The sequence below is a fragment of the Silurus aristotelis genome (assembly GCF_946808225.1).
Source record: "Silurus aristotelis genome assembly, chromosome: 15".
Taxonomy (NCBI): Eukaryota; Metazoa; Chordata; class Actinopteri; order Siluriformes; family Siluridae; genus Silurus; species Silurus aristotelis.
Genome location: NC_139588.1, coordinates 5,204,985 through 5,224,303, shown reverse-complemented (window position 1 = coordinate 5,224,303; position 19,319 = coordinate 5,204,985). Strand labels below are relative to the sequence as shown.

Sequence of the window (19,319 nt, the reverse complement as noted above, 5' to 3'; positions counted from 1 at the left end):
ATTTTTCATTTTCTTTCTCACCATAAAACAATTTTCTTCTCCCTTTGAATTTTGGTTGTTGCTATATACTGAATATATTTATGATTGGAAAAGATCTGACATGTGATTCATTCATTAAGTCAGTAATCAGTATCCTGGTCAGAGTCAAAGTGGAATCTGGAGTCTATCCTGGATACACTAGATACGAAACAGGAACACACCTCTGATAAGATGCCAGGCCTTCACATGGCACCCTCACAAACACATTCATTTTAGAATAGCCAGTGCTTCTAATAGTGTACTTTGATAGGGTCAAAGAAATGGGGGAACCTGAAGAACTCCATAATAAAACATCTAATTTCCCAGACAGAAAGTAAAATTATCTCAGGATCAGATGTACATTATATTCAGGTTGAAATGTAAAAATAATCAGTAAATTATTCTTCTCTGGTTCCACAGCAAGCAGCTCCAGCCCCACCTCTCTCTGCACAGCTATCAGCTCACAGTCAATATACAACACACCTAACTCCCCCACCCCCTGCTAATTCCCTCCAGCCAAAACTCCATCCAATACACACTGCCCCTTACAGAAGCCCATGTGAGAATGGAGCTCAGGAAGATCAAAGCGAGGAAGGCTGCAGGCCCAGACGGCATCAGTTTCAGGCTACTAAAGACATGTGCAGACCAGCTGTGTGGCATATTGCTGTACATGTTTGACCTGAGCCTGAAGCTGGGGAAGGTGCCACAGCAATTTAAAACATCCTGCGTGGTGCCTGTTCTAAAGACGTCGCGCCCAAAAGACTTTGGGGACTACTGACCAGTAGCACTGACCTCCCATCTGATGAAGACTTTGGAGAGGCTGGTGCTCACTCATCTCCGACCTCTAGTGAGCCCATCAATGGATCCACTTCAGTTTGCCTACCAACCTGGCATTGGAGTGGAAGACGCAGTCACCTTCCTTCTAAATCGGACTACTTCACACCTGGAAAAGGCTGGGAGCACTGTGAGAGTCATGTTTTTTTACTTCTCTAGTGCTTTTAACACCATCCAACCTGTGCTCCTGAGGGATAAGATGGTGTACATGGGAGTGGACCATCATCTGTCTGCCTGGATACTGGACTACCTCACAGACCGACCCCAATATGTGAGGACTCGTGACTGTGAGTCTGACATGATTGTCTGCAACACTGGAGCCCCGCAGGGAACGGTTCTAGCCCCGTTTCTCTTCACCATCTACACTGCAGACTTCATGTTTAGCTCAGCAACCTGTCACCTACAGAAGTTCTCTGATGACTCTGTCATCGTCAGTCTGATCACGAATGATGATGACAGAGAGTACAGAGGACTTATACAGAACTTTGTGGACTGGTGCCAACGGAGCTGCCTCCAGATAAACGCGGGGAAAACCAAAGAACTGGTGGTGGATTTCCGTAGGCACAAACACACTTTATCACTTCCATTGGTAAACATTCAGGGAAAGGACATTGTGAGAGTGGACTCTTACAAATACCTGGGTGTTCACCTAAACAACAAACTGGACTGGACAGACAACACTGTGGCAATCTATAAGAAAGGGCAGACTCTTTCTGCTGAGGAGACTAAGGTCTTTTGGAGTGCAGGGAGCGCTACTGAAGACCTTTTTTGACTCTGTTGTGGCATCAGCCATATTCTATGGAGTGGTCTGCTGGGGTAGCAGCATCTCTTCTGCAGACAGGAAGAGACTGGACAAGCTGATCAGTAAGGCCAGCTCAGTCCTGGGGATTCCCTTGGACACTGTACAGGAGGTGGGAGAAAGGAGGATGGTAGCAAAACTATCATCATTACTGCAGAACGCCTCTCATCCCCTGTATGAAACAGTTACCTCATTAAGCAGCTCCTTCAGGGACAGACTGTTACATCCTAAGTGTCTGAAGGAGCGATACAGAAGGTCTTTTCTCCCTGCTGCTATTAGACTGTACAATAAAAGCTGCTCCCAGTGAACCATTAACCAAAATACACACTGTTATTACTGTTCAATGGTGTAATAGTTACTGTTTTTACTGTTTTACTATGTAATAATATGTGCAATATTACCTGCAATATGTGCAAGATCACCTGCAAGAGGTGCAATATTACCTGCAATACATGCAATATTACCCGCAATACGTGCAATACCACCTGTGTGCAATACAACCTGGAATACGTACTTTTCCCTCATCTGTATTTATACATTGTGTTGTGTATATACTTCTAATATTATAGTATGTCTTATTCGTCTATTCTTTTATATATTTGCATTTATTTTTTATTTTTTCATGCTGCTGTAACATAGAAATTTCCCCACTGTGGGACGAATAAAGGTTTATCTTATCTTATCTTATCTCATCTTATTTCATCTTATCTTATCTTATCTTATCTTATCTTATCTTATCTTATCTTATCTTATCTTATCTTAAAGTGCAGCAAAAATAGACCTGCAACTTTGCATATGTACTGCAGTTATATAAATTGTGTCATTTTATAGTTTTCAGCAGTTTGGCTTACTAACATTATTTTCAGGTCTTCCTGGATTTGTAATAAAAAAAATATATAAACAAAAGGTATGGTATTCACCTACAGGTTCAATTCAGTTCAATTTATTTTTATTTTTATAGTGCTTTAAACAATGAACATTGTCCCAAAGCAGTTTTACACAGATGATGTGGTGATAAAAATGAAAGATGTTCGTTATAAATGGAAGGTTGTCCCTGATGAGCAAGGGGCTGGTGACTATGGCAAGGAAAAACTCCCAGAGAGTGGGAGTTGGGTTGGGAGCCCTGAGTGTGTAGAGTTTGCATGTTCTTTCTGTGCTTCAAGGGTTTCCTCCAGGTGCTCTGGTTTCGTCCCTCAGTCCCAAAAAAGTGTTGTAGGACGATTAGATGACTTTCAACTTTTTGTGTTGTATTTATAGTACCAGTCAAAAAATTTGGACACAATTTCTCCTTTAGTGTTTTTTCCTTATTTGTATTTTATTCAACATTGTTCATTAATGCTGAACATTCAAACTATGAAAGAACACGTATGGAATAAGGAAACAATCCAGAATATGTTTTATATTTTAGATTGTCCACAGTAGCTACATTTATCGTTGATGACATCACACACTCTCATTAGATTCACGAGGACGTCACATGGCTTGGTTGAAGGAGTTCATCTTGAAGGAGTTCTCAGTGGTGTTGAGTACTTGTTGGCTGCTTTTCCTTCACTCTTAAAATATCTCATTTGGATTTGGATGATTGTGCAGTGCTCACTGTTATTGTCCTGTTGGAAAACAAATTGTCCAAATCAGATGGGATGGCATTTTGCTGCAAAATGCTGTGTTAGCCATGCTGCTTAAGTGTGCCCTTGATTTTGATTAGGTCACCCCACACCATCACACCTTCTCCTCCTCCATGCTTCACAGTGAAAGGCACACATTCAGGAAAAAAATTTTTTTCTAGCACCTTAAAATCTTACATTTGTACTCATCTGACCAAAAGACAGTTATTCACTGATCCATTCCTTGTGTATCTTGGCCCAAACAAGTCTCTTCTGCTTGTTGTTTATCAAAAATAATAATTTAGACAATGAAGTTCTTATTCATGCAGACTTTTTTGGACAGTGGAGGCTGAAATATGTCTGTAACTTAAGCTCTGAGTAGTGTTTATATAAATCTGTGTTTTTGTGGCTGGTAATTTTTATAAACTTATTCTCTGCCGCAGAGGTAGCTCTTGGTTTTCCTTGCCTGGGACAGTTCTCATAAGAGCCTGATTCAGTGTTTGATGGTTTTGGCAGCTGCATAATTTCTTGCCATAATATGGATTTTTACAATAGCACTAATAGAGCTTCTGATTCTGTACTTAAATGTCACAAATTAACTATTGACAAGACAATTTTTTGATAAGACAACAATCTGATAAGAAAATGCTGTGAGTTTGCCAAGCTGCCATCGAGGCTAAATGGTAGCTACTTTGGACAATGAAAAAAATATAAATTAATTATTTTTTGTTTACTGCATAATTCCATACATGTTCGTTCATATTTGTTCATTAGGTCTTCAGTTCTAATGGACAAAGGTGAAAATAATAAAAATACTGTAAAAAAAAAATAAATAAATAAAACACTGAAGGAGAAGCGTCCCAACTTTCAACTGGTACTGTTACAGTAGGTGCCTGTGTGAGAAAGATTGTTCCCTGCGGTAAGTTGGCACTCCATGCCTCGACTCTGGGATAGGCTCCAGGCTCCCCTGCAACCCTGTGTGGGACAAACACTATAGAAAAAGGATGGTTATAGTAGACATACAGTGAAGATGGATAGATGCATGCTTTAGGTTTTAATAATAAAGCATGTTGATGGTAAGGACAACTCTAGTGCACCATTAAACTAACTGATAGTGTCAAAAAAAGGCATTCAGAGACTTTTCAATGCTGTTTTCCCCCACTATCACATGTTCACTCAAGTTTGTTGATGAAGGTGTGGCGGGCCATCTTATATCTCTTTTAGTTATGCAGCCAAAGTTATTCTTGCCGGAATCCTTACTTGCACTTTAATCATACTGCACAGTGTCCTCAACTATTACATAACAATAGTTATACATAATAATCTCTCTCTCGATGTCAAACATGCCCCTGAGGTACCAGTGATCCTGTCCCTTTCTTCTTTTCAGACCTGCCTGATTCATCCTGATGCTGCATGGAGTTCTTTTTGATTGGAGACCACTCTCTGCTGCTGAGGATGGTTCCACATGAACAGTTTAAAGATCCATGAGGTTACTGTGAAGGGTTCAACTCAAAAACCACAAGAATCGATTTGGATTGTAATTAATATGAATAGTCTGCTTCAATGGCTTAGAGCTACAGATGCCATGAACAGTTTTACACTACAGTCTCTATCAGTGAACAGATGATAACCTCAACAACGAAGGAACTATAATGTATGGACATTCGGTGTTGAGGATTATTTGTAAATGTATTTATGTATTTATGTCTGTAAAGATACTTTGGCATTGATATGTGGTGATAGTTGACATAATATCATTTGCGATTTGCGCAATTTGCCTTCAGTGAAAATGAGCTATACATAACATAACCAGACAGCCATGAAATGCATAAGCAACTTTAGGCTACAAATATATAATAGTCCACAGTATCTGTCTTACTAATCTCACAACACTTTTGCATAAGCAGCTCTGGATTTACAGTATTGTATCACACATTTTCTAATCTTATAGAACGGAACAGCTTTCACCATGTTTGTTTTACTGTATAAATACCATTAAACATTACAGTTGATTTTCCCCTGTGCTTTTCAGTGTTTCTGCAGGCAAAGTTGTAATGAATTTTGGTCAAATTTACTTTTACTGTTTTATAGTCTGATGAACACTGAATGGTGTTTCAGCAATCATTGTCTCTCTACTTCAATAAAACCAATTTTCCCTGTAATTTTAATAAACAGTAAATGAAAAGTAGTGTGATTTTAGTGATCTTCTATATGAGATATGAAGCCTCATTAAAGAACAACAGGATCTCTTCATTTGCCGTAAACAAATTGCACGGGAGAGAATGGAGGAGAGGAGAGGAGAGGAGCCTCCCCGATTGTCTTAAGAACTTCAAAAGGAAGGGAGGAAACTTTGATGTCCTCCCTGTACTATCAATGTCTTGCTTATGTCTTTCATGTTACAGGCACAGCTGATGTGTTTTAGATAATCCAAGGTTACCGTTAATAAAGTCAGACCTCCACCTCAGGTACACAGAACACCTTGGATCACAGCAACTACCCAACACAGCAACACAGTGGGAGACTGTTTAATACATAAAATTATTCAAATATGTATATAATATTCAGAGCTTGGTTTTATTCCACAGGAGGATGGTTCCACATAAACAGATTAAAGATCTATGAGATCACTATGGAGGTTTAATCTCAAAAGATAAATTTGGACTGTAATTAATATTAACTTAAATGGTTTTGGGCTGCAATTGCCATGAATAGTTTTGGATTCAAGTCTCTATCCATGTCTGGTTGATAAACTCAAGAATGATGGAGCTATAATAAATGATGAATAATGAAATGATTGCCTATAAAGATATTAACATTACATTAAGAACTTTCTTTCGGCTTCTCCCGTTAGGGGTCGCCACAGCAGATCCTCCGCACGTTTGATTTGGCACATGTTTTACGCTGGATGCCCTTCCTAACGCAACCCTCCCCAATTTATCCGGGCTTGGGACCGGCACTGAGAGTGGCTGGGGATGGTTCCCTGACCGGGGATCGAACCCGGGTCGCATCGGTGAGAGCCCTGCCTCTTAACCACTAGACCACCAGGGGACCTAAAGATATTAACATTACATTATACCAACATAATTATTTGTAGTCTATTTAATTCTGTAAAGCTGCTTTGGGAAAATGTCTACTGTTAAAATTGCTATTGGATTAAACTGAGTTTCTCAGAATATTATTATTTTTTTTTTTTTTTAGGTAGGAACCATTTATAGTGCTTCTCTTAATGTTAGTCAGAGATTAGGATTCAGCTTTAAATCATTTGAAGTGCTCGTTCTTAAAATTGCACTTTCAGACATGCATAGAAAACTCGCTCTGGTCACCGTGTACAGACCCCCAGGGCCCTACGCTGATTTTCTTCATGAGTTTGCTTGTTTTCTCTCAGGTGACATCACAGACCATTACCTCATACTGTTCACACTACCGGTAGAGCAGATTAACCGTGTTTCACCACGGTATCGACTTGGTAGGACTATTATTCCAACCACTAAGGACAGATTCATAAATAACCTGCCTGATTTATCTCAGTTTCACATTAAACCCATAACTGCTGATCATCTTGATGAGATGGCGAACAACATAGACCTTATCCTCACTAGCACTTTAGACACTGTTGCCCCCATCCGGTTAAAAAAGGTTCGAGAACAAGCACCTGCACCTTGGTATAATAGTCATACGCATGCCCTAAAGAGAACAGCACGTAATCTGGAGAGAAAATGGAGAAAAACTAAATTGGAGGTATTTAGAATTGCGTATAAAGACAGTATGCTTAGCTACAGACAGGCGCTAAAAGCTGCTAGAGCTAAACACCTGAGCAAACTTATAGAAAATAACAAAAACAATCCCAGGTTCCTTTTCAGTACAGTCGCTAAATTAACAACAAATCAGGGATCTGAAAAATGTGTTCCATCACAGTTTAGTAGTGAAGACTTTATGAATTTCTTCACTGAAAAAATAGATAACATTAGAAAAACAATTGTGTCAGTTCAACCTCTGACAGCATCTCCCGACACAATCGTACTTACAACCCCACAACTACACTGTTTTACATGTATAGGACAGGAAGAGCTGTATGATGCTATTATGAAAGCTAAATCAACAACATGTCAGTTAGATCCAATTCCCACTAAACTACTGAAGGAAGTGTTATATACAGCTGGTGAGCCTCTTCTCAATATTATTAACTCCTCACTATCGTTAGGTCACGTCCCTAAATCCCTCAAGTTAGCAGTTATTAAGCTCCTCATTAAAAAACCTAATCTGGATCCAAACACGCTATCGAATTACAGACCAATTTCAAATCTCCCATTTATGTCTAAGATTTTAGAAAAGATTGTCGCTGCCCAGTTATGTAACCACTTGCAGGAGAACAATATCTTTGAAGAGTTTCAGTCAGGTTTTAGGCCCCATCATAGCACAGAAACTGCTCTAGTTAAAATCACTAATGACCTGTTTTTAACTTCAGACCAAGGCTACATCTCCCTATTAGTTTTACTAGATCTTAGTGCTGCGTTCAACACTATAGATCATGATCTTCTCCTCGATCGCTTACAGAATTACATCAGTATTCAGGGACAGGCATTAAGCTGGTTTAAATCCTACCTGTCCAATCGTTATCATTTCGTAGATTTAAATGGAGAGCTATCCAGGATAATGCTAGTAAATTATGGCGTGCCACAAGGGTCAGTTCTAGGACCCCTGCTTTTCACAATATACATGCTTCCATTAGGAAATATTATTAGAAGGCATGGAATTAGCTTCCATTGTTATGCTGATGATACCCAGCTATATATTTCATCCAAACCAGGCGATACAGCTCAATTAGCTCGCATAACTGAGTGTGTTGAAGAAATAAGAGATTGGATGACCCATAACTTTCTGCTATTAAATTCTGATAAAACGGAGATTTTGCTCATCGGCCCAAAATATAGTACACAGAAGCTCCAGCATCTCAGCCTGCATTTAGACGGTTGTTCTGTAACTACTAGTTCAACGGTAAAAGACCTGGGAGTTATTTTAGACAGCAACTTATCTTTTAAAAATCACATCACTCAAGTTACAAAAACAGCCTTCTTTCACCTTAGAAATATTTCTAAGCTAAGAAATATGTTATCTATATCTGATGCAGAGAAGCTCGTCCATGCGTTTATGACCTCTAGAATAGACAACTGTAATGCATTACTAGGTGGATGTCCTGCATCATTAATAAACAAGCTTCGGTTAGTTCAGAATGCGGCAGCAAGAGTTCTTACTAGGTCAAGAAAACACGATCATATAACCCCAATCTTATCGTCCCTACATTGGCTTCCTATTAAGTTTCGAATAGACTACAAACTACTGCTACTCACTTATAAAGCACTAAATGGTTTGGCTCCCATGTATCTATCCAGTCTTTTAACACTCTACAATCCGTCACGCTCCCTGAGATCTCAAAACTCTGGGCTTCTAGTAGTTCCTAGAATAGCAAAGTCCACTAAAGGCGGTAGAGCATTTTCACATTTAGCTCCTAAACTCTGGAATAGTCTTCCTGACAGTGTTCGGGGTTCAGATACACTCTCCCAGTTTAAGTGTAGATTAAAAACATATCTTTTTAGCAAAGCCTACACATAACACACATCACACACATCACATCACAACCTTGTGCTCCAGAATATATGATTACATGCACATTATCAACTTGTGCTGTTAATATCATGAACAGCAGCTACGCTAATTCCTCTCCACTGCTTCTCTTTCTCTCCCCATCCCCAGGCATCCTGAGGTTTGGCCAGCTCCAGTCACGTCCCACCTCGTGAAGATTATGGACCTATGGATGATCATGGAGAAGTAGATGCCGAGTGTTTAAAGGCCCTGGCATGGAGAAGCTGATGCTGGATCTATGATGATCACAAATTGTTCTGTATTGTTGAAAGATTTATGACCAAACTCTTGATGTCACCCATATGAGGATGGGTTCCCCTTTGAGTCTGGTTCCTCTCAAGGTTTCTTCCTCATATCATCTAAGGGAGTTTCTCCTTGCCACTGTCGCCACGGCTTGCTCATCAGGGACAAAAGCACACCATTCACCTTCACTGTTGTTTTCTGTAAAGCTGCTTTGAGACAATGTCTGTTGTGAAAAGCGCTATACAAATAAACTTGACTTGACTTGACTTGACTTTATCATAAACGTTATTTAAAAAAATATTTAAAAAATCACAGTTTTCCAGTGTGGTCTCAGATGTTTTGGAAATCGCTCTATATGAATATTGAAGCATTTATTAGCATAATTAAATGACTTCCGATTGTCCTGCAAGTAGAATAGCTTTTTGAAGTGTGTATGGCACATTCTTCCCTGAATGCAAATGAGATCACAGATAAAACACAAAAACCGAAGGTTATAAATAAAAGGTTCTTCATTATATTGTTCACTGTCTGGTATTAGGCCTTTATAGATCAGAGATGTATCAGAGAATATGACATAGGATTTAGAAACTACTAAAAAAACAAAAAAGTCTTTATAAGTTTTTAGGTTTTTGTATAAGCACCTTTGGCAGTGCTCTCTGTATTTACCAGCATTCATCCTTCTCCCAATTCTAAAACATTTCTTTATCCTGCTGCATAAAAAGCACAGATTTGTTTAAATACTGTTAGATTTTTGACCCCTCAGAGAAAAGATAGGGGTTTCATAGTCTTCTCTCCATCCAAGTGCCTGCTTTATGCTTTTTACTTCATCCAGACAGACTACTTCTGTATTTATCTTTTGGGAATGTTCTGCCATTTCAATCATGGGTTTTTGGTCAACTACATGTACTTCAAGCTAACACAATAAAGTGTTCAAGAGGAATAAGTGATCTGAATACTTTTATCTAAACACTATTATAACTCACAGTAAGTATTCGTTATAAAAGATTCTAAACAAATTACTCATTTTATATATATATATAACATTACATTACATTATTTAGAATGGTCTAATAATTGTAGCTCATGTATGTGTAATAAATAGCAGCATACAAGTTGTCAATAATCACTGATAGTGTCTCAAGTATTTAATATAAATTTTTTATTATTTAATTTTTTTAAATTTAATATTTAATATTAAAAGACTAATTTGTGATAATTCTGTTACATTTTCTGTCACAGATCTTGACGTTATTATTTGATATTTGGATTACAGATTAATTGCCCTGCAAGACAATAAAATGTAATGATGTTGAGGATTTTTAGCCAATGCGATTGCTTTTCTGAATGTCTGCCAACATCATGGCAGATCACCATTCTGCTAAATGGCTGGTCTGCTACAGACAGTACTAATGCACTTCTAACTGCAATCTTTTGTTTCCTCAGCAAAATAATTAAACATTTAATAGCACTTTGCAAAAACTGTGTGCACTAATGCATGTGATACTAATTTAGGTTCCTTTCGTAATAATGATATTCTTAGAGTGGGTTCTTCCCACACCCTCTGACTGAACGTGCATGCCTTGTAACCACATAGATGAATCTTGGTCATTCTGTCCTTAGCTGACAGGGACAGGTAGCTAAGTGGTTACAGCATTAGGCTTTGTGTTCGATGGTTGTAAGTTCAAATCCCAGCCACGTTAAGCTGTTACTCCTGGGCCCTTGAGCAAGTCCCTTAACCCCATAGCGGCTCAATTGTATGAATGAGATCAATGTAAGTTGCTCTGGATAAGGGCATCTGTCTAATGCCATAAATGTAAGTATTCTATTCACAATCATTTGGTTTTTCCAGATCACATTTGTCCAGGAAGTTCACAGTTCACCACAAATCCTTTCAGGTTTTAGTAATGTGCTGAACATTTCAGCTATTTTTGCTGTCTGAAACAGCCCAAAATTTCGCCCCATTTGTTTCAAACATTTTCCGCGTCCACGAGAAACGTCTTCCAACATGCTTATTTAAGAAATAAGAAGCTGCATACTGTACTGCATAAGTTGTAGTTTAATTAATTGTTACCAGCTGGAACATATTAATCACTACAATAATGATGATGCTCCAATCACAGGCTCTTAGGTATTTGCTTTTTCAAATCCAATATTGGTCCAGCAATGACCATTTAGTATATATTAGCATAATTATGTAATTTATATATGAAATTATTTGCACATTGTGTCAAAACCTCGTGAGGGATAATTGTTTTCACATGAACTCCGCAGCAGTAGGATTTCCCTTAATAGAGACTTGCTGTGTCACAGTGGAGCTGTAGGGGACTGGTAAAATGTTCTGTAACGGTGGTTAATAAAGACATTATATTTTACTATTGTGTTCTGTATTGCATGTAATATTTAAAAATATATATAAAAAACATTTGGTCCACTATTGTACATTAGATATGTAAACATTTGAAAAAGAAAGTACAACCTCTTTGAATTAAATGGTTTTACATATTATGACAAACTCCTCTGGTCCTTTTTAGACCTTAGAATTAGATAAATATAACATCAGACATTTTATGTCAATATATTTTATCTTACAAAAATAAAACCAAATGGAGAAAGCATGTGTGAAAAACCTGAAGGAATTGTTTTCTGTATGACTATCAGTCTCTCATCACTGTGAGATTGGAGGCCACTCTGTGCAGCTTGAGATGGTTTCTCATCAATGCCTTGGGTGGTTCCATGAAATTCCAGAGTAAGAACGGGAGCTTTGACGATGGATTTGGAATTTTAGCTCACTTTTTACGGTGTCGCTTTGGGTTACTGAGGTTTGCGAGCATTTGTTTATGCATAGAATAGCCTTTATTTGTCACATATACATTACAGCACAGTGAAATTTGGGCCCAAGAGTGGCATCTTGGCGATACCGGGGCTTAAACCCCCAAACTTCCGATCAGTAACCCAGCACCTTAACCACTGAGCTACCACTCCCTAGCTCTCCTAATGTCCTGCCACAGCATTTCAGTTGGGTTGAGGTTTTGCCATTGCAACATGTCGGTTACCTTCTAGTTCTCCCTTTTAGCTATGCTGCCATTGCGAGTCTTGCTGGAGTCCAAACTGCACGGTGACATTAACTTTCATACAACAATAAGGACACATAATAATCCATATCTTTCTCTTCCTGTCACCCCTACAGTACTATATGCAATTTCCCCAATCTTTCATGAATTAATTCATTAATACTTACAAATGAGTTAATGTACAGTCCTGCCTGAGGGGTGCATGTGGAACAGCTACAGTATGACAGTCATTCCATTCATTTACATTTTGTGACAAAATGTCTCTGCATGGATAATTACACATTTCTATCAGCGCTCACTATGCTGTAGTCAACATATCAGAAAGCACACATTCTCTCTCTCTCTCTCTCTCTCTCTCTCTTTCTCTCTCTCTCTCTCTCTCTCTCTCTCTCTCTCTCTCTCTTTCTCTCTCTCTCTCTCTCTCTCTCTCTCTCTCTCTCGGTTGAGTTAAACATGCTCCTGAGGCTACAGTGACCACTGTGCCTGCCCCTCTTCCCTCCGTGGAACTTCCCACTTCGTCCAGGCCTGCCTCTGGATAGTGTTCTCTTCGATTGGAGGCCACTCTGTGCAGCTTGAGATGGTTTCTCATCAATGCCTTGGGTGGTTCCATGAAATTACAGAGTAAGAACGGGAGCTTTGACGATGGATTTGGAATGTAGTTAATGTCAACAGTCTGCTACACTGACTGAGAACTACAGTTTGCTTCTGATCACCATCACTTTACCCCGCAACATCGTATATCTGCAATAAATGGACATTCGGTGCAACCCAGACAAGGATGGGTTCCCTCTTAAATCCTTATGCCATCTCAGGGAGTTTTATTTTTATCACCACATTATCTGTGTAAAGCTGCTTTGATACAATGTTCATTGTTAAAAGCGCTATAGAAATAAAAATAATTGAATTAAATTGAACACCTTGATTCTGTTTTTTTTCTGCCATTCTTTTGCATATTTGCTGGGGTGCTCAGGATCATTGTCCCAACTGACCCAATTTTGACCAAGCTTTAGCTGTCAGACACATGGCCTTACATTTAACTCTGGAATACTTTGGTGTACAGAGGGGTTCTCCTGGCTCTTTGACCAGCCTCTGTGGCTGCAAAACAAACCTAAAGTCATCACCCCTCCAGCACCATGCTTGGCAATCAGAATGAGGTGTTTGTGCTAACATTTACACTTTAATCTTATCTGTCCAAAGGATTTACTTCTCAAATGTTTGTGGTTTGTTCAGGTGCAACTTTAGAAACCTAAACCCATGCTACCCTTTTTAACCTATGTCCTTTTATACTCTAGATACTTTCTCTGGGCAACTTCTACAAACAAACCAAACTTGTTCAGTCTTTTTCTATTTGTACAGTCATGAACTTCAACATGCTAACTGAGTCCTGTACAGTCTAAAATATAACTTTTGTGTGTTTTGTAATTTCTCTGAGCATTGACTGTTCTGACCTTGGGGTCAATTGTCAACTGTTTTAAATGTTTTCCGCTTGTGAATACACTTCCTCACTCGAACATGAAGGTTCGGGCTTATGGCCTTATAACCCTTCTAAGGTTTATGGGCAGCAGCAATTATTTCTCCAAGATCATAGCTGATGTCTTTCCTTCTTGCCATTGTGTTGACACACCTGAATGCTCCAGCCCAACAATCTATTAAAACTTAAGTCTTTATAGAGATGGTCACAGTTGTTAATAATCAATTTATCAAAGACATTTAATAAGCAGCACTAGTAGTTAGTAATAGTTAGAGATTATAAATCTAGGGAAGCAGTAAAGGTACAGTATACTTTTTTTTGCACATTTTGTCTGGCTTTTTATAAAATAATGACGCAATGTAATGTCATGTATTGTCATTCACTCAAGGTTGTATTTACCTAATTTTAAAGCCTGATAAAGACCAAGTGATTTCATTTGTCCTGATGCATAAACAGAATTCAAAGAGGATTATTTTACAAATGAAGGTGTATTGAGGTTAATTATAATAATCCTGTTACGTTCCCACCTTTGCTAGGCCTGGTGGAGTGTAGAAACAATTTAGTTGTTGCTGGTTGTTTGGGCAAAAACAGTAGGACAAGGGGTTAGAGTGGTTATTGCTTTTAATGGTGAAGTGTAATGGTGCAACTAACCAAATGGCAACACATGCTGTTAAAAGGTGACAAGAAGATTATATTCACACTGGCAAGAGAACATGGACAGTGCCAAAAAAAATAAACATAGAAAAAAAGGACTACTCTAGGCTGTATTTTGAAAGCTAACCTTACTAACAAAAATCAAAAAACTGGCTGACTACACTAGGCTACAGCATCAGATAATATAAGGGCTGGCACCTGCCCTCTAACTTAAGGTGTCTATACAATGAGGACACATACATGGTGGAATGTAAGTGCACACACATTCTTACCTGTTCACAAACCAGGTAAACTAGTATGACTGTTTGCTAGTATGACTACCAAACAGGGCGACTAGCAAACACTTCTCCCCCTCCTATTCCTTCCTCCCAGGCATGGGTTCAGGTTGCCGCTTCAAACTGTAGGCTCCGCTTCAACTGGTCAGGCTATTGCTCTTCATTGGTCCCTTTTTTTTCAGGCCTTCATTACAATTACCAAGTGATATCACCTATATAACGGTAAAGAGACAAAGAAACAGCCAACACGAGGGGTGTGGTGGAAAATAGAAAAAAACTGAAAACAGCACAGACACATAACAATCCTATAAGTGTTACTGAAAGTGACAGTGACTTACAGTGACCTTGGATTAAATATTGTAGAGAAATTTAAGTGTGTATAATCACTTGGTTATCATAAATCACATGGCCCCCATCTTCACTCAGATCTTTAAAAGATCACTGGAGCTGTGTGTAGTTCCCTACTGCTTCCAACATCCACGATTATTCCAGTCCCCAAAAAACCCAAAATCACTGTTTTTTAAGATTACAGACCTGTTGCTCTCACGTCTGTGATCATGAAGTCATTTGAAAGACTGGTCCTGGCCTACCTGAAGAACATCACTGGACCTCATGCTGGATCCCCTTCAGTTTGCCTACAGAGCAAACAGGTCTGCGGATGATGCAGTCAACAAGGGACTGCATTATATACTGCAACATCTTGACAGGCCTGAGGATCTTGATTGTAGATTCATACCATAGCCAGACTGACCCAGATTTCCGTGCCCACCCCAATCTGTCTGTGGATCACCAGCTTCCTGACAGACAGGCAGCAGACAGTGAGGCTGGGCAAACTCACATCCAGGTCTCTCACTATCAGCACTGGTGCTCCCCAGGGTTTTGGTTCTCTCCCCACTACTCTTCTCACTGTACACAAATGACTGCACCTCTAAAAACCCCTCTGTCAAGCTCCTGAAGTTGACACTACAGTCATCAGCCTCATCCATGATGTAGACGAGTCTGCTAACAGACAGTAGAGATGATCGCGGACTTCAGGGGAAATCCTTCAGCACTCCCCCCACTCACCATCATGAACAGCATTGTATTAACAGTGGAGTCATTCGAGTTTCTGGGTACCACCATCTCCCAGGACCTGAAGTGGGACAATAACATTGACTCCATTGTTAAAAGGCCCAGCAGAGGTTGTACTTCCTTTGCCAACTGAGGAAATTCAGCCTGCCACAAGAGGTGCTGAAACAATTCTACTCAGCCATCATAGAATCTGTCCTATGTAGATCTAAAATTGTCTGGTTTGGTTCACCTACAAAATCAGACATCAAGATGCTACAGCAGACGGTCAGGACTGCTGAGAGGATTATTGGTGCCCCACTGCCCAATCTCCAAGATCTTTACTCATCCAGAGTGGAGAAAAGGGCTAAGAAAATCACTTTGGACCCCACACACCCAGCCCACTCTCTCTTCGAACTGTTGCCTTCTTATCAGCGATACAGAGTACAGTCCACCAGAACAGCCAGGCACAACAACAGTTTTTTCCCACAGGCTACACTCAGCATAAACATTTAAAATATTAATAACTACACAATGTCCATTATAACTGTCACATTTGTAAATAGAATCCAAATGGTCCATTTGTAAACTTCACACTTGTAAATAACATTTGTACATTTATTTAACAATATTTTTTACTCTGTATATATTGCATTATTTATCTGTCTGGTTTACTCTTCTGTTACATTATGTCTGTACTAACTCCTGACACCAAGTCAAATTCCTTATGTTTGTAAACATACTTGGTAATAAAGCTATTTCTGATTATGATTCTGATATGTGCTACAATGTCCTCTGTGTGCATCTGTTGTCCAGCTGACCTGGCTTAGAGCTATTGCTGGTTATCACCTATTATATCCTGTTGAAACTTTGATCTTTGTTCGTGCGTGCTTGAAATAAGGGCCAATGTTTTTTGAATGATCTCCACAGCTCTAAAATTTGCCTTTTAAGAGTGACATGCTGTGTCACTCTGGAGCTGGATGGGATCAGTGAAATGTTCTGTAACAGTAGTTAATAAAGCCATCACATTGTACTCGTCTAACAACAGTAACCTTTTGGATTTCGGAGCATTGAGGTGATCCTCTTGGTGCGTTAAGAGCTCAATAACACAGTCTGCTAAAGGCCTGACCTGCGACACACTTTTATTCACACTTTTCTAATTAACAGCAGAAGCTTTTGTTTCTCCACCAGAATGTATGCATAATCTTTGAAAAATTATTGCTCTGTGTTTTCATTACAAATTTTTAGAGGATTTTGCACAACGGAGAGATGAGACGGAGGAAGAATGCGATCAGTAATGGTTGGATAACACGCTTATTCACTGGTTGCAGTACTGATTAAATGTTTTAGCCCCTTTTTACTCCAGTCATAACTCACCCCAGTGCAGCCTGGTGTCTTTGTACTGGGCTTGCAAAGACACTTCCAGCTCCTCCGGAAATTGGAATTACACTGAACAAATGGTGCGTGGAATTCCTCAGTTCTTGCAAGGTTTATTCAGGCCATCGATTCCCACTAAAACGAACAGTTAGTCATGTGTTAAGGGTCCAAGTGTTCCTGATAATAAACACCATTGGATGGGACACCAGTTATTCACAGTGAACCATGTATACACACATACAAACCTAATTGGATTTTATTGTAGCTAATTTCCCCCACCAATGTTTTTGGGAGATGCAAGGAAACTAGGGAACCCAGAGGAAACTCATACTTATGGGTTAAAATTGTGCAGAAATGCCAAACAGACAGTAACCTGAGCAGGATCCCAGAGCTGTGAGGTAGCAATGCTTCTTGCTGAAACACTTCACAACCCAGAATTATATTAAGAGAAATAAGTTAATAAGAATGTTTTTGTTAGAAAACACGTCCATTGTTTCTCCAGTTGTCTGAGTAAAAAGTCTGAAATATTGTGCGTACGTTTTTTTTCTGGGTAGTATTGCGTGACATTTACAGCATTTGCTTGACGCCTTTATCCAGAGTGACTTGCAATTAACTAATTTGTACAACTGAGCTGTTGAGGGTTGAGGGCCTTGATCAAGGGCCCAGCAGTGGCAGCATGGTGGTGCTGGAAGTGTAACTCACACAATCAATCAGAAGTCCAACATCATAAGCACTGAGCCACACCTTCCCAAAAATAAGATTACGGTAGATTATAATTCTTATATTTTTTTCAATTGCTAACATGATAAATAATGAAAATGTGCATGGATTTTGGAAGATGTGGCCACTGAATGCATTTTGTATAATAAGTGTTGTGTTGTGTGTATTGTTTCTATGGCTGTGTATTGTATCAAGTGTTGTATATGCTGTGCTATGTATAGAATATACATTAACATAAATATATACTATATATATATATATATATATATATATATATATATATATATATATATATATATATATATATATATATATATATATATATAAAATATTGTGTATTATAGCATTGTGTTGTGTATTGTATATTATATGGTGTATGGTATCTAGTGTTGTATATGTAGTGCTGTGTATATTAAATATAATTATATGTATCTATCTAGTATTGTATATTGTATAGAGAGTAGTGTACTGTTGTGATGGGAATTGTATTTAGTGTAATGTATGTAGTACTGTGTTGTGTGTGTGTGTGTGTGTGTGTGTGTGTGTGTGTGTGTGTGTGTGTGTGTGTGTGTGTGTGTGTGTGTGTGTATGCTGTGTTGTGTATGCTGTACACATATGATATTATGCATTGATCCGGAAATATATATATTGCTGTTGTTTTTGTTTTTTTTCAGATGAAGAGTGGATTATGGATTATTTAACTCTAAACACAGGCTGAGCACATTATGCTGGTAGACTGCTTTTTCCAGTCATTAGATGGTTTCCAATTTTCTGAGGACTTGTTTCAATTAATCAATAAACGTTGAAGCTTTAATTGCGTTACTGTTTAAATATTTCCTAAAAACAGCATGCACGTGATATTTCATTAGTAGCAGGACTTAGAACACGTTTCCCCTTTCAGCTTCACCACAATAGTGTGAGTTTGTGAGCTGCTCAGGCCAAAACGTACAGTATGTGTCAGCAATGATACATACGATATGGCCATAAGAATGTGTGTTCCTTTCCTGAACTGACATCACAACTTGTCTGTAACAATACAGTTTTCCTGCATCTACAAATAAAGACAAAAGCCTGCTTTATTACGAGAACATTGAGATGAGTGTAAAAATTTAGATAATTGTGTGTATTCTATACAATTTTGTGTGTATTGTATGTGGTGTTGTGTATGGTACAGTGCTGTGTGTTGTATATAGTTTTGTGAATTGTATATAGTATTGTATGTTACATATTATGTGGTATGTGGTATGTTACAGATTTATGACCAAACTTTTGATGTCACCCATATGAGGATGGGTTCCCCTTTGAGTCTGGTTCCTCTCAAGGTTTCTTCCTCATATCATCTAAGGGAGTTTCTCCTTGCCACTGTCGCCACGGCTTGCTCATCAGGGACAAACGCACACCATTCACCTTCACTGTTGTTTTCTGTAAAGCTGCTTTGAGACAATGTCTGTTGTGAAAAGCGCTATACAAATAAACTTGACTTGACTTGACTTGACGTATATGGTATTGTATATTGTATATAGTTTTGTGTATTGTATATTGTGTTGTGTATTGTATATAGTATTG

At 38.7% G+C, this 19,319-nt stretch overlaps 1 protein-coding gene across 1 annotated transcript in view; it reads right to left on the bottom strand.

Moving 5' to 3' along the window:
* The window catches only part of LOC310738067 (uncharacterized protein), a gene marked incomplete at its 3' end in the record, with an annotated part of 255,387 nt that overhangs the window by 140,385 nt on the left and 95,683 nt on the right, over window positions 1-19,319 (bottom strand). The window lies entirely within an intron of this gene.